General features: G+C 44.0%; 1 protein-coding gene across 6 annotated transcripts in view; it reads left to right on the forward strand.

The window, feature by feature from the left end:
- TRIM2 (tripartite motif containing 2) overlaps positions 1-18,022 on the forward strand; it is a 205,397-nt gene that overhangs the window by 119,350 nt on the left and 68,025 nt on the right. Inside the window, exon 1 of one of the 6 annotated variants that reach the window (XM_073576380.1) lies at positions 106-450. The exons of 2 other annotated variants lie outside the window; for them this stretch is intronic. The gene's annotated coding sequence lies outside the window, so the exon portion shown is untranslated. Of the gene's footprint in view, positions 1-105; positions 451-616; positions 903-18,022 lie in introns of those variants that run through there. 3 more of the 6 variants (XM_073576385.1, XM_073576381.1, XM_073576379.1) reach the window with 3 other exon arrangements.

The raw sequence follows: 18,022 nt of genomic DNA on the forward strand, positions 1-18,022 counted from the left end.
GGGTGGGAAACAGCGAATCTCCTCTCTCCTGCCTGCTGCATCCCTATCCCACAATGCTTTGCATAGGCTGCTGCAGTCTTTCTGTACCAGCATCCAAAGGTAAAAGATGATCTGAATCAAGACCGAGGAAGCCTAGAGGGGACTCCCATGGAATCGATGACCCAGAACTGATTTTTTTTTCTTCCCTCCTCACCCGATGACGACACATCTGCTGTCTATCTTCCAGCGGCTTCGTTTTCCCTGTACGTCACTGCTATACCTCTCTCGTTAATGGAGTCCCCCGCTATGGACATGGCTTTGGTACTGTGATTCTTTTTCCCTGCCCCATCTCTGCGTCTCTTGTAGCCCCAATAGTTATGCTGAATCCCCTGGGATTCTCCATACGGCGTATGTCCGATAGGATTGCTGCACTGGCTGATTGCTGACGGCTGCATTTCTCTGCGACGATGGGTAGGTTACTGATTTTTGGGTGACATTGCAATTTTAATAGATAATGGGTTTTTCGTCAGTGCACCTGCCTGTCTGGTCTAATAGAGATATGTGTAGATGGGGGGGCGTAAAAGCCTTCATCCGACCATACCGTGGAGGGAGTGGATGTATGGACGTACGGGGATGGATTTTCTATATGGTTTATTTTTATGAAACATTGCAAACAAAAAGCGGCCTCACCGGGGACTGCCACCCCTCCCTCTTTTAATTGCCTGTCTTGAATCTGGAGGCACAGGGGATTGTTGGAAGCCTCCCTAGTCACAATAGCTTGGAAATGAATGGTGAGAGCAGCCCCCTGACCTTGGGATCCTGACTCAGTGATGTGCTTGGGTGGGAGGCAGCTGGCCTACCCAAGATGACAAGCTCTTGGCAGCTCCACTGCATTCCCCGGGAAGCCTGCGGAATTTCTTTGGGTACACATTATGTTTGTATTACATAATATTGATGTAGCATTAATAAGGTTTATTGGGATTTGTAAAGCAACGTTGGACTGAAATTCCAGTATTGCATAGATGTCTTAAAATGTGTGCTCCTTAACCCATTAAACGCCAGGAGCTATTTGGGCCTTTACCATGTGGAGTATTGCATTCGGAGGCTTTTTTCACACTGCATTTTTTTCTCCTTCCATTTAGCGCATACGGTAGGAAAGAAGGCTGTGATGGATGCCAAGCCAAAAAAAAGACAGAAAGCCAAAATATATTTCTGAACAGAAGCTAAATTGGACTCTGTCCAGTGAATGTCGATTTGTCTAGTCGGTCTTTGCATGCACCTGAACGCGATAAACGGAAATTTCAGCTGCACCCCCCCCAAAGGTGCAGTCACGATTATATTCTACAGTCTGGGTACGGTTCACTGCCATAGCCCTCCAGACCTCCACTAACAGCCTCATGTGTGCTTATGAAGCTGGGAGTCCAGGTCCGAAGAACTGTGGGCATTCTGGCCTCATAACTGACTTTAAGGCCTCGTTCACACGTCCGTGTTTAAACGCACACATGAGAAAATGGTGCTGGTGTCATCTGTGTTTGGGATGAGTGTTTGATTTGTGTGTCTGTTTTGACGGTTTGATACCGACCATCTCCTGTACTTTGCAATGTTAAATACGGGCCCGAAGACTTGTATTGGCCCCTTTCATCTGGGATGCCAGAAAAAACCCACCCGTCTCTGTGAGTAGCCCCACCGATTATAATGGGCACATGTTGTGTCCATGAGAAAAGGACGGGATGGCTGAATGAGGCCTACAATACAGTCATGGGAATTCACCCTAAGGGTATGTTCACACTGAATCTTTCTGAGTCTGATAAAAAAAAACACACATTTTCTAGTGACATTGCTTCAGGAATTGCTTGTTCTTTAAGGAGTTTTTTTATTTTTTTATTTTCCTGGAACAGTTTTTCAAGTGTTTTTGCTGGGTTTTTTTTCTTGTGGTTTTTTTTGCAGCCTTTTGATTGGACTTTGCCTAGTTTGAAGCATTTTTGAACGTCTGAAGCATTTCAAAGACATTCAAAAGCCTAAACAGAAACAGCAAGTCATTTTTCCCTAGAAACAAGTAGGAAGACTTTTTTTTCGTGAGCAGTTTTGTGTCCACTCCTTAAACACCTACAAAAATCACACACAGTTTTTTAGGAGGATTTTTTTAACTGGATCTACTCAAATCAGCATTAAAACCTCTTTGAATACTCTTCCTATTCATATCAAAGAAAATGCATTTTGTTGAGTTTTTATTTTTGCAGATGAAATTTTGAAAAACTCTGCATAAAATAGATATGTACTTTGCAGTAGAACATGCTCCAAACTTGGCACTGTCTAGTCAAAAGTTCAAAGCACTGTGTGAAATATACGGTACAAAAAAAATGTCTCTTCTAAACAACTTTCAAAAATTAGTAAGGAACTAAGACTCCAAAAAGGTAGCATTTCTGAAGGTTTTTCCTCTTTTAGGGTATGTGTGCATGACGTCTTCATTCGGCCTTGTTTTTCTAGGCAAGCTGATTCAGGAAAACACCGGCAATATTTTTCCTGAAGTGGCTTCGCTGTCATTTTTCACGATTGCTCTGCTGCCAGCATCCCTGCTTTGTTTTTCAATTTAGTGGCTAGGGGCTGAACATGTGCACTGCAATACCTTTTTAACGTTGCTGTGCACTATATTCATTTTCTGCTATGCTTTTTTTAGATGGAATCTGCTTGAAAAGGGCTTCGTGTCACACATACCCCTAAATAATTCCACACTGGATTTTACTCCTTTAAAGCATAGGTGAAATCTATAGTGAATCTGCTACAAAATCCACATCAAAATCTTCATGTTACTCATTTTAACTTTGATTTGGATTCCTAATGGTTTGCGGGGAAATCTGGTGGGGGTAGACTCCAGAATTAGGGCTCGTTCAGAAAAACGTATATACAGTCTGTTTGATGTTCAAGTGTTCAACAAACCGTTCTGATCAACTGATCCAATAATCGGTGTGCAAGCCAGTGCATTATCATTTTGGTTTTATTCTCCGTTCTCCAACTCCCCTCTCATACCCAGCCTTAAGGCTCATTCACACGTCAGTATTTTGCATCAGTTTTGGATGCCAAAGCCAGGAATGGAACTTACCGAGAAAAAAATATAATTGAAAGACTGACTCCTGTTCCTTATTTTGGAGACACTCCTGGTTTTGGCATACAATTACTGATGAAATACTGATCAAAAATACTGATGTGTAAAAGAGGCCTTAGAATTATTATTTTTTTTTTTTTTGTCTTTTATCTTTGTTCCTCTTTGTATAAATTTCTTAATGCCATACAAATGGTTGTATGAAGGTAGCATAAGGGAGGATTCACGCAAGACAGATTTTGTTGTAGAAACTTCTGTAAATTAATGAGTTAGTCCATGATCAACACTTCTGTGGCCTCTCTGTAAGAGGCTGTGACGTGGAAGATAAGATTCCCCAGCATTGTGCAGTATTTGTGATTGGAAATCACCATCTATTGCTCAAATGGAGCCAAGAGAAGGGCAGAGGGTTTCGGGAAGGACAGGTCTAGAAGGAGCACTGTGTCAGGTGACATCTGTGAATCAGCTCTCCGATTATAAAAGGCCGTAGTGACAAGGCGGGAAGCTGATTGGGGCCAATAAGTGAAACCAGCAGGACGTGTGCGGAGAGTGACGTCACGGCCAAGACGCTGGTATGTGCTTGGAGGGCTAAACCAGCAGGGCGTTGTGAGTTAGTGAGTGGGGTACTGTCGTCAGCAGTCAAGACCCATGAACCAGACTGCACCATTGAAGATCCGAGGCTCAGCACTTGTCCATCCTGGTCCAATAGACGACGGTCACAGGTCAAGCACCAAGGACCGGATGCGGACCACAATTGAGAAGTAGACGTCCGTTGCTTCCAATGTTAAAGTACGCTACAGGGTTTGGTCTGGTGCTGTGCAGCAGACATGACGGGGATAGACAGTATGAGAAGGGCCCATAGAGCTTTATTTGACTTTGATAGAAGGACTTGCGGCCTAGCGGGAAACATCGGTGACCCTCGTTGGGGCCTGAACTTAAGTGAGCCGTGTTGGAGAACCATTTTAGTGGTGTTCTTATTGTAGTGAATGTCGCACTATGACAAAGAGGATGATTACTGCAGCAAGTGTTATTGTGTGCTGATTGCCATCTATGCTAATTTTGTATACTCTTAATATTCTATACTTGAATAATTTGCTTGCTACAAAATTCCCCTCTCCTTACTGTATATCCGTGTTAGTGTGGCACCCCTGAGGCTCGGTCGCCACAGAGGTACTGCACCTTCTCCTAAGGTGTAGTGCCCCACCATCCAGGTAAGGTGGGAACTCCCTGCCACACTCGAACAGCTGCATCCCACACACAGGATAGTTCAGCAGGGACACTTAGCAGCTTCAGGCTGGGGGTAGCAGAGCACCCTTCGTGGAACCCTGCTTCGTAACACGAGATGTGCTGGGAGGTGGATGGAGTTAGTATAAAAAGACTGGGAAAGATAGAATTACAGGTCAGTCTCCCAGAGGGGAGTCAAGGTCAGTCCCTTAGGGGGCTGTCAGAAAGAGTTAGGACAGGCTGACAGAAGGTCAGTCGGGACGGAAGCCACTCAGACAGGAGTGAGGGTCCCTGGAAGAACGAGAGAGAGAGAGACGTAGAACTGTAACCTGCATTTCCATAAGAGAGAGAGAGACAAGTACGGAACGAAGTGGAAGGAGAACAGAGAGGAGGAGTGGGTTGGATAGGAACCCTGCCTATAGGTTCTCGGCGCACGGCCGGGGCCCGGTCCCCGAGGTTGTATGGACACTTATGGTTCTGCAGCAGACACCGGTGGAGTAGTTGGCTGTAAATGCACTACTCCCATCCAAGACTTGGGACACAACAGCGAAACGGATAGAGAGCCGGGATTCAGCAGAAGGGAGTCCCCGAAGCAGGCTACAGCTGTCTGTCATACAAGTGAGAGAGTTGTTAGGAACATCTGACAGGAGGAACTTCAGAGAACCAAGGTGCTGGAGCTCTTCACACCAATAGGCGCTATAGAGGAGTCGTTCAGCAAAGGCACATGTTGGAGGGGTGCTGGCGGGGAGAGCCATATCTTGCCTGGAGGTTGGCTGGGCCTCTGTCCCGGAGGGCACGGTACCGAAGTGGGCACCTGTGTGCACTACGAACTGTGAGTAAAGCTTTGAAACTGCAAGCCCTGGTGTCCTCCATTCATTCCCGCATCAGCACCGCTACATTGGGGGTATCAACATCTACACCATTCTGTGCCCCTACTACTCCATCGCACCTATACACTGCCCTGGGACTACAGCTCCACCTGTGGGGAGCTACACCATCTTAGCTGCATCACACCATCAGTCCCAGTGGATCTGCAAGCAGCGCTGGCTTACCATCTTACTTGCCAAATACCACAGGTGGCGTCACGAACTTTACATTACAACCAAACACCACCGCCATTGATATTGGGGCCCAGGGCCACGGACTGGGTCACCGCTGCTGTGACACATCATCCCCCTGACACCAGCCCGGTATCGAGTACCCCACAACCCTGGGTGAAGCCAGCGACGGGGCGACCCATTAAGCTGGTTACTTCTGCCTTGTTCTTGTCTGTGTAGCATCCTAGTAACCTGCTTCCATGTCCATAGGATAAGTCATCATTATGAGATTGGTGGGGGCGCTTGATCCCCCACCAATCAGCTGACATCCGCTTCGGTTGAAGACTTATGTAAGCAATGTATAAAGCGGAACACCCGCAGTTACGGTATATACTGTAATTAGTGGACATTTCTGAGTTCTGTAATTTACATCCCATTCCAGTGAATGTCCTATTCAGCCAATGATTTTTCTTTGTTTCAAAGGGTGAAATATGCATCAAAATCTGCCGAGTTGGAAGATGGCCTAAGTCTTTCTATTATCCTCGCTCTCTATCGGATCCACTCTAAACCTGATTGTGTTTGCCATAGGCAGTGGCCAGATGTCACATTGTTAATGGGATTTCTAAGAATCTAGATCAGGGATGATCGGCAACCTTCCATGCGCCAGCTGCTTTGAAACTACAACTCCCAGCGTATCCTGACAGCAAGAGGAGATCTAAACACAGTTCTTTCTCCTATTGAGGATAGAAAAGGCTTTCAAGTTACTCTCCTTCCTTGCTTCCCTCTGATAGGATTGTCTTTAGGGTGTTTGCGACCATATGCCGGTTGCTTAGAGAATTAGAAACCCAGATTACAGAAAATCTACCAGTAGTTGGCTGCACATAGACTATATCCTTACAAGTGACATCTTGCCAAATGGGGTTGTAAATGTGGACCATATTGGACTTGATGATCTCAGGCCATGCCGCGCTCTGTGTCACTGGTGGACTTGCTCCCCAGGGGCTGGGACATTGTATGGAGGCTGCCAGCCATCCTTACAAAAGATCACACCTTTAAGGAACTACTGCAGTAGGGTTGAAGGGTTGTCATTGATGACACAAAAAGGTGACCCTTTACTGTTTTGAGAAAAGCTAAAGTGGTCATAAGAGGCAGAATTTAGAGCTTATACTTCCACCTTTAGGGTTTGTGCAGACTACTGTATTATCAGTCCAAGTGCAATCTGACAAAACATCAGATCGCACTCGGGCCAGTGTTATTCTATGGGGCTGTACCATGTCCTAGTTTGATTCGATATTCAGATCGCACTCAACCAAAGAGTCCATGGAAAACACTGGACTGCACTCCGATGACATTTGTGTGCAGTCAGATTTCCACGGACTGACAGAACGGAGAGAATCAGGTCATGCTATGATCAAGCTCTGATTTGCATAATAGACCCGATTCTCTCAGTTGAGAGCATATACATTACATGTACCCTGCCCTTAGTGAAGCCTATACTACACGGCTTGAACAAGCCAACTTATTGAACAAAGATGAATGGATTATGGCAAAGCCGTCTTTTCAACTTTGGTTGGAAATTTTAACTACAGGTAAATTAACCAACAATAAATGAAGTTGTCCTGACCCTTGCACACTTTATTTTTTTTTTTACCTTTTAAAGCGAACCTTTCACGTGAAAAAACTCAACCCACAGATTAACCCCATATCTAGGTTAGTAAGGTGTTCTGAACCTGCCCAGCACCGACACTTGGAGCTCCACTGCCGGATGGAAATTAATTACGGTAACTTATTCCTCACAGTAACGTTCTGGTTACAGTCATGTGGGCGACTCTGGTGCAGTTTCAGTCTCCATTCTGTGCATAGAGAGCGGTGGCTGTAACAGCGCCTCCCTCACTGACAGCTGCATCTAGTGCTGGTGACTGAGCCCGTGCCTGAAACTGGAAAGTTGCTGGGAGGAATAAAGTTAATTTCCTCCAGGCAGCAGAGCTGTAAGTGACGGCGCCGGACAGGTTCAGAACATTATTAACAAGCAGATTAACCCCATATCTGCAGGTTAATAGCATTTTTTCAGTTGACAGATTCCCTAAATTGTATTAAATCCCAGTCTCTCTCCATAAAAAGTGGTATATATGTAGATATATACACACATCATTATAGACTCTTTACAGTACTCATATGTTATGTGTCCTCATGTGAAGCTCTGTCACCACTGTGGATGTGATGTGGGGACATGTCAAGCTCTGTCACCACTGTGGATGTGATGTGGGGACATGTGAAGCTCTGTCACCACTGTGGATGTGATGTGGGGACATGTGAAGCTCTGTCATCACTGTGGATGTGATGTGGAGACATGTGAAGCTCTGTCACCACTGGGGATGTGATGTGGGGACATGTGAAGCTCTGTCACCACTGTGGATGTGATGTGGAGACATGTGAAGCTCTGTCACCACTGTGGATGTGATGTGGGGACATGTGAAGCTCTGTCACCACTGTGGATGTGATGTGGAGACATGTGAAGCTCTGTCACCACTGTGGATGTGATGTGGGGACATGTGAAGCTCTGTCACCACTGTGGATGTGATGTGGAGACATGTGAAGCTCTGTCACCACTGTGGATGTGATGTGGAGACATGTGAAGCTCTGTCACCACTGTGGATGTGATGTGGAGACATGTGAAGCTCTGTCACCACTGTGGATGTGATGTGGGGACATGTGAAGCTCTGTCATCACTGTGGATGTGATGTGGAGACATGTGAAGCTCTGTCACCACTGGGGATGTGATGTGGTAACAAATGAAGCTCTGTCACCACTATGGATGTGAAGTGTAGTGATTGTGCTACTTTCAACAGACCAGATAGTGCTGTTATTTCCAATACTGGATTGATGAGAGGTCACTGCTAGGCAGATTACTGACAGCTAGTGAAAAGTTAGTATGCACGTTACTCGGGTGTCCTCTGAGTATTTTGGACGTGCTCGGAGATTTAGTTTGTGTCGCGGCAGCTACATGATTTGTGGCTGCTGGACAGCCTGAATACATTTGGGGATTTTGCCTGTTTGTTAGGAAATGCCCACATGTATTCAGGCTGTCTAGCAGCCGCAAATCGTGCAGCCACAAATCGTGCAGCTGTGGCGACACAAACTAAATCTCCGAGCACGCCAAAATACTCGGAGACCACCCAAGCATGCTCGGAAATCTCGAGTAACGAGCATACGCGCTCATCACTATTGGCAACCAATGAGTGAGCAGAGGCCAGTGCTGGACACTGAGGCGAGGCGGGGCCAGCTCTGGCTGTAATATTAGATAAACCATAGGGAGCTGTCAAGTTTGGTAGACGTGCAGGGAATAAAGTGAAATTCAGGAGGAACAAAAGGCAGAAACTAAAAAACAACATTTATTGGGGTGTTGCATATCGCATTACAGCACAGATTAGCTTTAAAATTGTTTTGGGATTTCGGGGTTGGACAACCTATTTAATGTGATTCATCCTTCACCAATACATAATATGACCATGATAGTAACAGTACCTAGAAATGCGGCAAAGGTCAGAGATGGCTTTCTGTAGATGATTACTGTACACTGGAAGTGCAGGAATACATGTGCACAGAATTGTGCAGTGTGCTTCTGATTCCAGATGGCAATGATACACCTTTAAATGACCCTTATATGTGTAACAGATGGGTTTGTGTAATTCATAAAATTAGATCCCTTCTCTCTCCCAGTGAATCTCTGGCAGAGCTGAATTTTATCCGTGGATGGACACCAGCAAAAGCAATCTCTGTCTGTTGCATTTATCCATGTCTTATGCAGAGCAATCTGTCTAGGAATCACAGGAGCGGTCTACGTACCGTATAGTGTGTGAAGGCTGCAATTTTAATTAACATGTAAATTTGTATTGCCTTAAAGGAAACCTGTCGTCAGCAAAAAATGCCGTTAATTTGCAGGTTAGTAGCGTTACTAACCTGTCTGGCACCCGTACTTAGCCGAATGCTTCAGGGAGAAAATCAACTTTATTCTTTCGGCAGCATTTGGTTTCAGTCATGGAAGTGGCGCCGACACTGGTTCAGTCAGAGCTGCTGTAACCGCACCAACAGCACTGACTGACATTGGTTCTGCATTGTGGCCAGGGGAATAAAGCTCATTCTCTCCCCACATCGTTTGGTTACGTGCAGGTGCCGGGCGGGTTAGTAACGCTACTAACCTGCAGATTAAGCCCATAACTGCTGGTTATTAGAGATTTTGCTGGTGATGGGTTGCCCTTAAACCTCTCATAATGTGACTTCAGCCAGCAACTATTTTGCCTGTCTCTCCTATATATAGGAGTGCTAACTTTTCTGAGAACTCCTGTTTTTTTCTGAGAGAGCCACTGCCAGACATCTCTGGGCCAACATTCTGAGGAACTGGCAAGACAACCGGAATTCATGTGCAAAAAGGTTCTGCTGCATTAGTAATGGAAACAAAAACAAAGGGACCCCACTGGGATCCTTTTTGTCAGATTTTAGAAAGGGGGGGGGGGAATCCACATGGACCCCATAATCAATCAGTTATATGCCATAACTACCTAAGATAGTGGGTCCTAAACCCATGTAAATAATGGAAGTCCCCTTTACCCCCAGTTAGCACTTAAGAAAGGTGAAGGCCATGTGTGAGAATCTGGCTCTCTCCATTGTTTAATTTTCATTATGCTTTGCATTACTATTTTTAAAAAAAAAAATGTGCTTGGGGATTAAGGGTATGTGACCACGATCTGGAATTGCTGCGAGTTGGACCCTGGGTTCTTATACAGTATCAAACCCGTAGTGGCCAGATGTTACTGAATAGTGGATGGGATTTCAAGAAATCCTATGCCCACTCTGCGTCCACAGACGCCCGCGGATCACCTGCAGAGACGGACATGCGGCGAGTCTTTTGAGACCGCAGCACATCGATATCTCTTGCGGAGAAATATTGCATCAATAGAATGTATTGGACGCGGTAAATCCGCACGGTTCAGAGAACACATGAGGAATCACCTGGGCTCAATTTAAGGCAGCGCTTTGGATGCATCGAACATCCAAAGTGCTGCTAGTTCTGGATTTTGGGCACTCAGACTAAGGTGGAAGGTACGGTACTTGGAATGGTAAAGGTTCTTGGGGTAGGGGGCACAAAATACTTGCCTTGCCCAAAGGACTGACTACCCATGCTATGCCACTGTCCCTCAAAGAAGATGAGCTCTGGTGCCCAACAGTGAAGTAGGGGTCATTAGTTGTTTAAGAAAAGTTCAAAAGAATACTGGAGTAACCAAAAATACTGCAGTTTTCATGTCCTTCTTGGGGATTATTATACAATAAAATGTAATATGCCCTTTTATTTTTCACTATTCAGTCAATGAATAACCTTCTGTGGGTAGAAATGTGAGCTCGTCGGCTGTATTTCAGTAGCCGGATTCCAGGCTCGCCATGACTAAATAGCCGCTATGCTGCTTTTTATTCCCTAAATGAATATAGAGCACACAAGGCCGCTCTTCAGAATACAAATTTCTACTTTGCTTTTATCTTCAGGACTTTTGAACTTTTTATGTTCTTTCCCGGAGATGTTCAGTAGAGGGGAAGCCATTTACTGTGGGCAAGTTAAATTGTAATATTTCCATTAATTTAAAAATAACACACAAATTAAAAAAAATGCTACATATATTTATTAAAGAGAATCTGTCAGCAGGATTTCACTCCAAACTATTTATATGTGCATTTAACTCTTTTAAAGACAAGTCGAGCAATACGTGCGACATGCACATATTAATATTTTGTCGGTGAAATCTAGGTGACAGATTCCCTTTAAAAACTCCTTCCCTTTTATCATTTAGTAACGACCAGTATTGATTTCTACTGAAACCCAAATAGGAAGAAATTGTTTATTTCCGCCATCACTGATGGTTCTGGAGAAGTCCTTGGCTTTTATGAAAACCAAATAGAAATGGATTACGACTTCTGTTTTGTTTTCCCATTACATCTGTGTATATGTTCACATTTCAGTGTACTAATACTGGATTGCCAAACGTCCAGAAATTCCATGGCAGTCCATAAAAATAGGGCACTTTTTTACCCAGTCCATAAAAGAAAAAAAATTGAAGGCGTCCATGATTTCTTTTAAAGCTGTGAAAACTTGTACATAATATTTTGACTGTAATTATCACTTTACAGTGAATGCAGCTGATGTCTTCATATCAGAATTATGGCTGTAGACATGTCACATTTAATCATAATGATTTATTATGGTTTTACAATATGTCCATAAAAAATATTCTGTCCATGGTGTTTTTGAGCTGTACAGAAAAAGTAAAAAAAAAGAAATTAAAGTTGGTGATCGTGTATTAATATACTCGCATACCTTCACCTTCTCTTAGATCCAGCATCGTTCTGCTCCTCTTCTGAGTGACGTCACCGCTCTGTGTGACTCAGAAAAGGCTTTTATAATATAGGAGCATCAGGACGGGCTCCAGAGGCTTACATTGTAAAAGATTTCCGACTCTCGAATAGTGAGCTGTAAGACCACTGAAAGGAACAGAATGGCGCTGGATCCCATAGAAGGCGGCGGTAGGTGAGTATATTAATATTCAAACTACATCACATGCACATATATACAGAATTATTGAAAAAAAAAACAACAAAACTTAATGGGAATGCTTCTTTAAGGCAGCGCTGGAGTAGAATGCACTTAATTCAATGAGTGGTATGTGGCTCATAATGAATTAGATGCATCGGGCCGGGATTCGCCATGCCTTTTTCTACTCTTTTTGGCAGAGGTGGCCATGATTGGTTTAAAAATTTCAAGTCACAAAAGTTTTTGTGCAACTTCAAACCTCTCAAAAATGTTGCAACTTGTTTTACTCCAGAATTCTGCCGGACCGGACCCATAAACTTTAGATTTGTGTGACGGCTGTGGTGTGGCTGAGACCCCTCACATGCACTACTAATGAATTTTAGGTGTCTGATCTAAGGTCTGAATCACTTTTGGAATATAGATTCAAGTCTGAATGATTTTTGGGGTTTGGTTTTGATTTTCCCAGTAACAAAAATACATTTTGATTTTTAGAAATGGTTACTAACCAGGCTTCTTCGCTTTTGGCATTCAGCTTAGGCTTTTAACTTTAATACATTTTCAGCTAAGTGGAACTTCACGAAAACTAGTTGAATACCCCTTTATTAATGTAAATGCTATATTAATTAGACATGTTTCTGTTCTCGGTGAGAAATGAAAATGAATGCTTTTACTGTATGGAGAATCTGTCATGATTAACTTACCCACCACCTTCCCTTAAAAGATAACATGGATATTTTAGTTTATCACGTGGTGGATTTTATAAATGTATAGATTGGCTTTTCATTCAAGAAACTACATGGCAGTATAAGTGGTTTGGGAGAATTGATCACCATGATAATCCCTTTTAAGGCGCCAAACATATACCGTAAGTCTAAAGTTACTCAAACCCTTTGATAACTGTCACGCTCGAGCCTTGCCAAATTGGCGCGTGCGAGGGGGTTGTGGACCCACTGTGCCACAGACCAGACTATGCTGGAAGGGACGTAACTAATGCAGCTAGCTCGGTCTTTACTGGAGCCTCTGATGGTGAGGTCAGGCTTGTGCGGCAGGTAGCTGCCAGGTGCCTCTCCAGGGTGGGGTCTGGCTGTGGCTGCTGATCCCACTGGGGAACAGAATGCTAGGACAGGTGCGACTGACAAGGCAGGCAGGTGAGCACGACGGGCACGGCTGACTGGGAAGGCACAGGGACTCTGGCAGGAAGCAGTTGTACATGGAATAAGTAGAGACTTTCACACAGGAGTGCAGGTACTGGTACGGGAAGGATGGAAATATAGACAGGTAAGAGGGAACAGGTTTGGACCTATTCACACTGGAGAAGAACCGCAAGGCTGCGGAGAGGAGCTGCAGTTAGCAGCAAGAGGTTCTGCAGAAGCAGAACAAAGCAGATCCGCGAGAGTGCAGAGCACAGGCAGATGGAGAGGACACAAGGAAAGACACAACAGGGAAAGGAGCCACAGACAAGGAGACTGAGAGACAAGGTACAGGAACAAACACACAGAGACGAGGATATTCTGCCTCCTGGAGGGCAGCAAGGACAGGTGCAAGGCTAGGAACAGATACCAGGATATTCTGCCTCTTGGAGGGCGGACGGACAGGTACAAGGCAAGGCTAGGAACAAGGACACAGAGACCAGGATATTCTGCCTCCTGTAGAGCAGACAGACAGGTACAAGATACAGGACTAGGAATCAAGCCTCCAGGGAAGGCGAAACACAGGACAGGACCTGGCAACTCAATTACAAGACACCTGAGTAAAGGTGTTGCTCAGGCAGTTTCAACTGGGTGGAGCTGTCCTAAATACTAGAGGCCTCTTGGTGATTGGCCGGGAGCACATTAGGCAGGTACACACTGATTCCATAAGAACCAGAGAATGCCGGCGCCGCCCCTCTATGCACACAGCCAGGAAGCATGCAGAGAGCAGGCAGGAAGCAAGAGGCACACAGCATGGAGCCGGCAGCAGACAGAACTCACAGTAAGGCCTGGAGCAGTGAGTAAGTTGGTGTGTGGGGGATGGGAGGCCATGCAGTAATGCCGGCTGGGTTGCTACAATAATGAGCGGATCTGGTGACAGTTTAATATGTATGAAGGCCTATGGACTCTTTCCAATGGCTGATCCTTATCTCTGTCATAGAGAACACAGGACTGCCTGCTCCGGCTGAGCCAAGTGGTTTTTTTTTTTTTTTTTTGTGGAAGACTCCGTGGAGATGGCTCAGTTCTTTCGACAGCTATCTAATTCATATGGGGGTTTTACTGTTAACTGCCGGGAAGAGCTGAGCGAGGGGAGGATCCTTTATGTAACAGAATAAATGAGATGGGAGAATGGAATTTAAACAAATTTGTAATTCACGTTTTGGAAAATTGACATAGAATGTAATTATTTAGGAGATTCACTTGTCTTGGTTCAGTGGTTTAGATGGCTGCTTTGGTGTCCCAGAAGTCAGGAGCCTGCATATCTCAGTTTAGCAGAAGGAAGGCTGCACTCAGCAACCGAAGGCCTAATGAGATGGAACAAATCTTTGTATGGTTTTATAAAATTACACTATCTGATATGTTTTCATGACATCTGTGCTTTATTTGGAGTACAGCTCTGACTGTGTGCAGTCTCACAGAAGTAGGTCATCACAAAAGAATGGTCTCCCAATCTCCTTTTTCTATTCAATTGTATGACTGGTATACAGTATATGGGTCATGGGATATTTGCTGAACACATGTTTTGGCATTTGTGAATGTCATGGCTATATGACACATCAAAGAGAAACACCTCTGCACCACTTCTTAATGTGACCATTCTGCACGCGCTATTGTCATCCGGTTATCAATACAAATGCACGGTACATAAATATTGGCGTCTCTTCATAAGGCTGAATTCACATGGCCAATGTCATTAATAGATGGCACACAGATGTAACGTGGATGGGGTATGCATGTGCTATCTGTTTGAAACGTAAGCCTTATTGCTATACAATCAAAATGATAATGTAGGTGCTTGTCATTTTGGGTGAGGCATTGAACTAAAGCAATGTAGATTACAGGGTACATCAACAATTTGTCAGTGGTATAATATTTGTAATTCTATATAACACCAACATATACTGTAGCAATTTTTACTATACAGTTGAAAGGGTAAGTTCACAGACAAAATCTCACATTCCATAGTAATAAACTAAACAATTCATACAAGTTTTGGTTGACTACTACTATAAGGTCCAAACTTTAGTTTAGTGCTAGTGAGATCCTAGAGACTAAACCGAATCGCTCAAGGACTGGAGTGGCTAGTTGACCCAAGTTAATGGGAACATGACAGATTCCCCAGGCCCCTCAACCTGCTAGCATGAGTGCTTTGGTACCATCAAATCCTTCAAGCATACTTTCTTATTGATTACTGCATATGCCAAAAATCACTTTTATAAATTTGGTGATATGCTCACTACTGCATGACTGGTTGTGGGTGCGTTTTTACCCAGAATGATAATTTTATTAATCCTTTGTGGGTGTGAGTGACGTGCAACAATGGCGTCACCACCAGTTCTTTTATTATTTTCCGCCTTCCTGACTCTGCACAGTAAGCTTGGTGTTCACACCCTGACTTCATCAGCGAACTGTACATCCCCAGGGATAACGTGATTAGTCTGGGGAAAACACCCCCACTACTAGTCGCCTACTTATTAGCTTATCGCCACCGCAGTTATACATTGATTTTTGGCATATGAAGAAATCAATAAGACGATAAAATGGGATTGTTAGTAAAGTTATCTTCGTAGCAACAAATGGTGGCGGTTTGAGAGGCCTTGGGAAGCTGTGGGTTCCTTTTAAAAAGAATCTGTAAACAGCATCAACCCACCTAAGTCGTCTGTATGGGCATGTAGGTCATAGAAAATGGAATAACATTATATCTTGATATGATATTTTATTCCTGAGAAATCCATATTTATCCTAATATGTAAATGAACGGTTAAGATTTATGGGCCGGACACTTGTCTGCATGAGACTCTGCCTCCAGAGATTATTTTAAATGAACGGTGGCGTTACTGAGACATGTAGTGGCTGACAAACAATGTAGGATAGATCTTCAGCTCACCTGGTTCAGCCTGCCCAGTCCTCCTTTCCATAATCTCGGTGCACGGAGTGGATCCATCCCCATCTGGGAGAAATGCTCAATGAAAAAAAAGTTTTTTTTATAGTTCCAGCACACAATGTGAAAAAATTAAGAAAAGCCTTTATTTAATCCATAATTAAAAAATGCAATTCCAATGATGATAAAAGCATGTGTAGGCTTACGCGTTTCGGATCATATTTGACCCTTAATCATAGCAACTTTTTTTCATGTAGTGGCTGACAGTCTGCTCTCCTGATCTAAATGTTTCAAACTGCTAAAGCCTTCTTTCATTAAAAATAAGCTCTGGAGGCAGATTCTCATGCAGATCAGTGTCCGGCCCATAGATCTTAACAGTTCATTTACATAATAACACCAATGTTGATTTCTCTGGAGTAAGGCATCAGATCACAGATAACAAGGTATCATTGTGTTCAACTTTCTATGACTTGTATGTCCATATAGACTGCTTAGGAGAGTTGACTCTACTGACAAATTCCCTTTAAAAGGGTTATCCAGATTTATCACGAAAGTCTGTGGTCACTCTGAGAGAATGAGTGGTTATGTGACCAAAAGTGTGCAATATGCCTACTTCCAGCCACATTCTAACTAGACATGTGTGGCCTCGCTCAATTGACTTGTATTGTGCGTTGACACGCACGTCTAATTGGAATGTGTCTGGAAGTACGCATATTTCATACTTGTGGTCACATGACCACTTGTTGCTGCTGGCATGGTTTGAGAGGATTCACAAGTCTACATAGTGACTGCAGACTTTTGTGAAAAGTACAGTAATAATAATAATATAATAATAAATTTTATTTTTATAGCGCCGACATATTCCGCAGCACTTTACATTTCAGAGGGGATTTGTACAGACAATAGACATTACAGCATAACAATAATCACATACAGTAGATTATAACAAATAACAAGAGGAGTGAGGGCCCTGCTCGCAAGCTTACAGTCTATGAGGAAAGAGGTAGAGACGAAAGGTGGGTGGTAACAGTTGCTCTGATTGTATGGACCAGCCATAATGTTAAGTGTGTAACAGTACAGACACAGAGGGCTAATGGATGCATAAAGCATGTGGGAACATGATGCTGGGAACCTGGTTATGGTAAAACTTTTGGCTCTGCCACACAGGGATAGGTTAGGTTAATGTGTTGAGGCGATAGGCCAGTCTGAATAAATGCGTTTTCAGGACACGCTTAAAATTGTGGGGATTGGGGACTAATCGTATTGACCTGGGAAGTGCATTCCAAAGAATTGGCGCGGCACGTGTAAAGTCTTGGAGACGGGAGTGGGAGGTTCTGACTATTGAGGATACTAACCTCAGGTCATCAGCAGAATGGAGGGCGCGGGTAGGGTGGTATACTGAAACAAGGGAGGAGATGTAGGGTGGTGCTGAGCCATGGAGGGCTTTGTGGGTGAGGGTAATAAGTTTATACTGAATTCTGGAGTGGATGGGTAGCCAGTGTAATGACTGGCACAAGGTAGAGGCATCGGTGTAACGATTGGTGAGGAATATGATCCTGGCTGCAGCATTCAAGACAGATTGGAGAGGGGAGAGTTTGGTAAGAGGGAGACCGATTAGAAGAGAGTTACAATAGTCGAGACGAGAATGAATAAGAGAAACAGTAAGAGTTTTTGCAGAGTCAAAAGTAAGAAAAGGTCGAATTCTAGAAATGTTTTTGAGGTGCAGATGACAAGAGCGAGCCAGTGATCGAATGTGGGGGCAAAGGAAAGCTCGGAATCAAGTATGACCCCAAGACAGCGGGCATGTTGCTGGGGAGTAATAGTGGAACCACACACAGAAATAGCAATGTTGGGTATAGGTGCATTAGTAGCGGGAGGAAACACCAGGAGTTCAGTCTTTGACAGGTTCAGTTTCAGATATAGTGAGGACATGATATTAGACACAGCGTTTAGACAATCGCCAGTGTTTTCTAGAAAGGCTGGCGTGATGTCAGGAGAAGAAGCGTATAATTGGGTGTCATCAGCATAGAGATGGTA

This window comes from Dendrobates tinctorius, unplaced genomic scaffold, assembly GCF_039654945.1.
Source record: "Dendrobates tinctorius isolate UK_male_01 unplaced genomic scaffold, ASM3965494v1 ptg000008l, whole genome shotgun sequence".
NCBI classification, from domain to species: domain Eukaryota; kingdom Metazoa; phylum Chordata; class Amphibia; order Anura; family Dendrobatidae; genus Dendrobates; species Dendrobates tinctorius.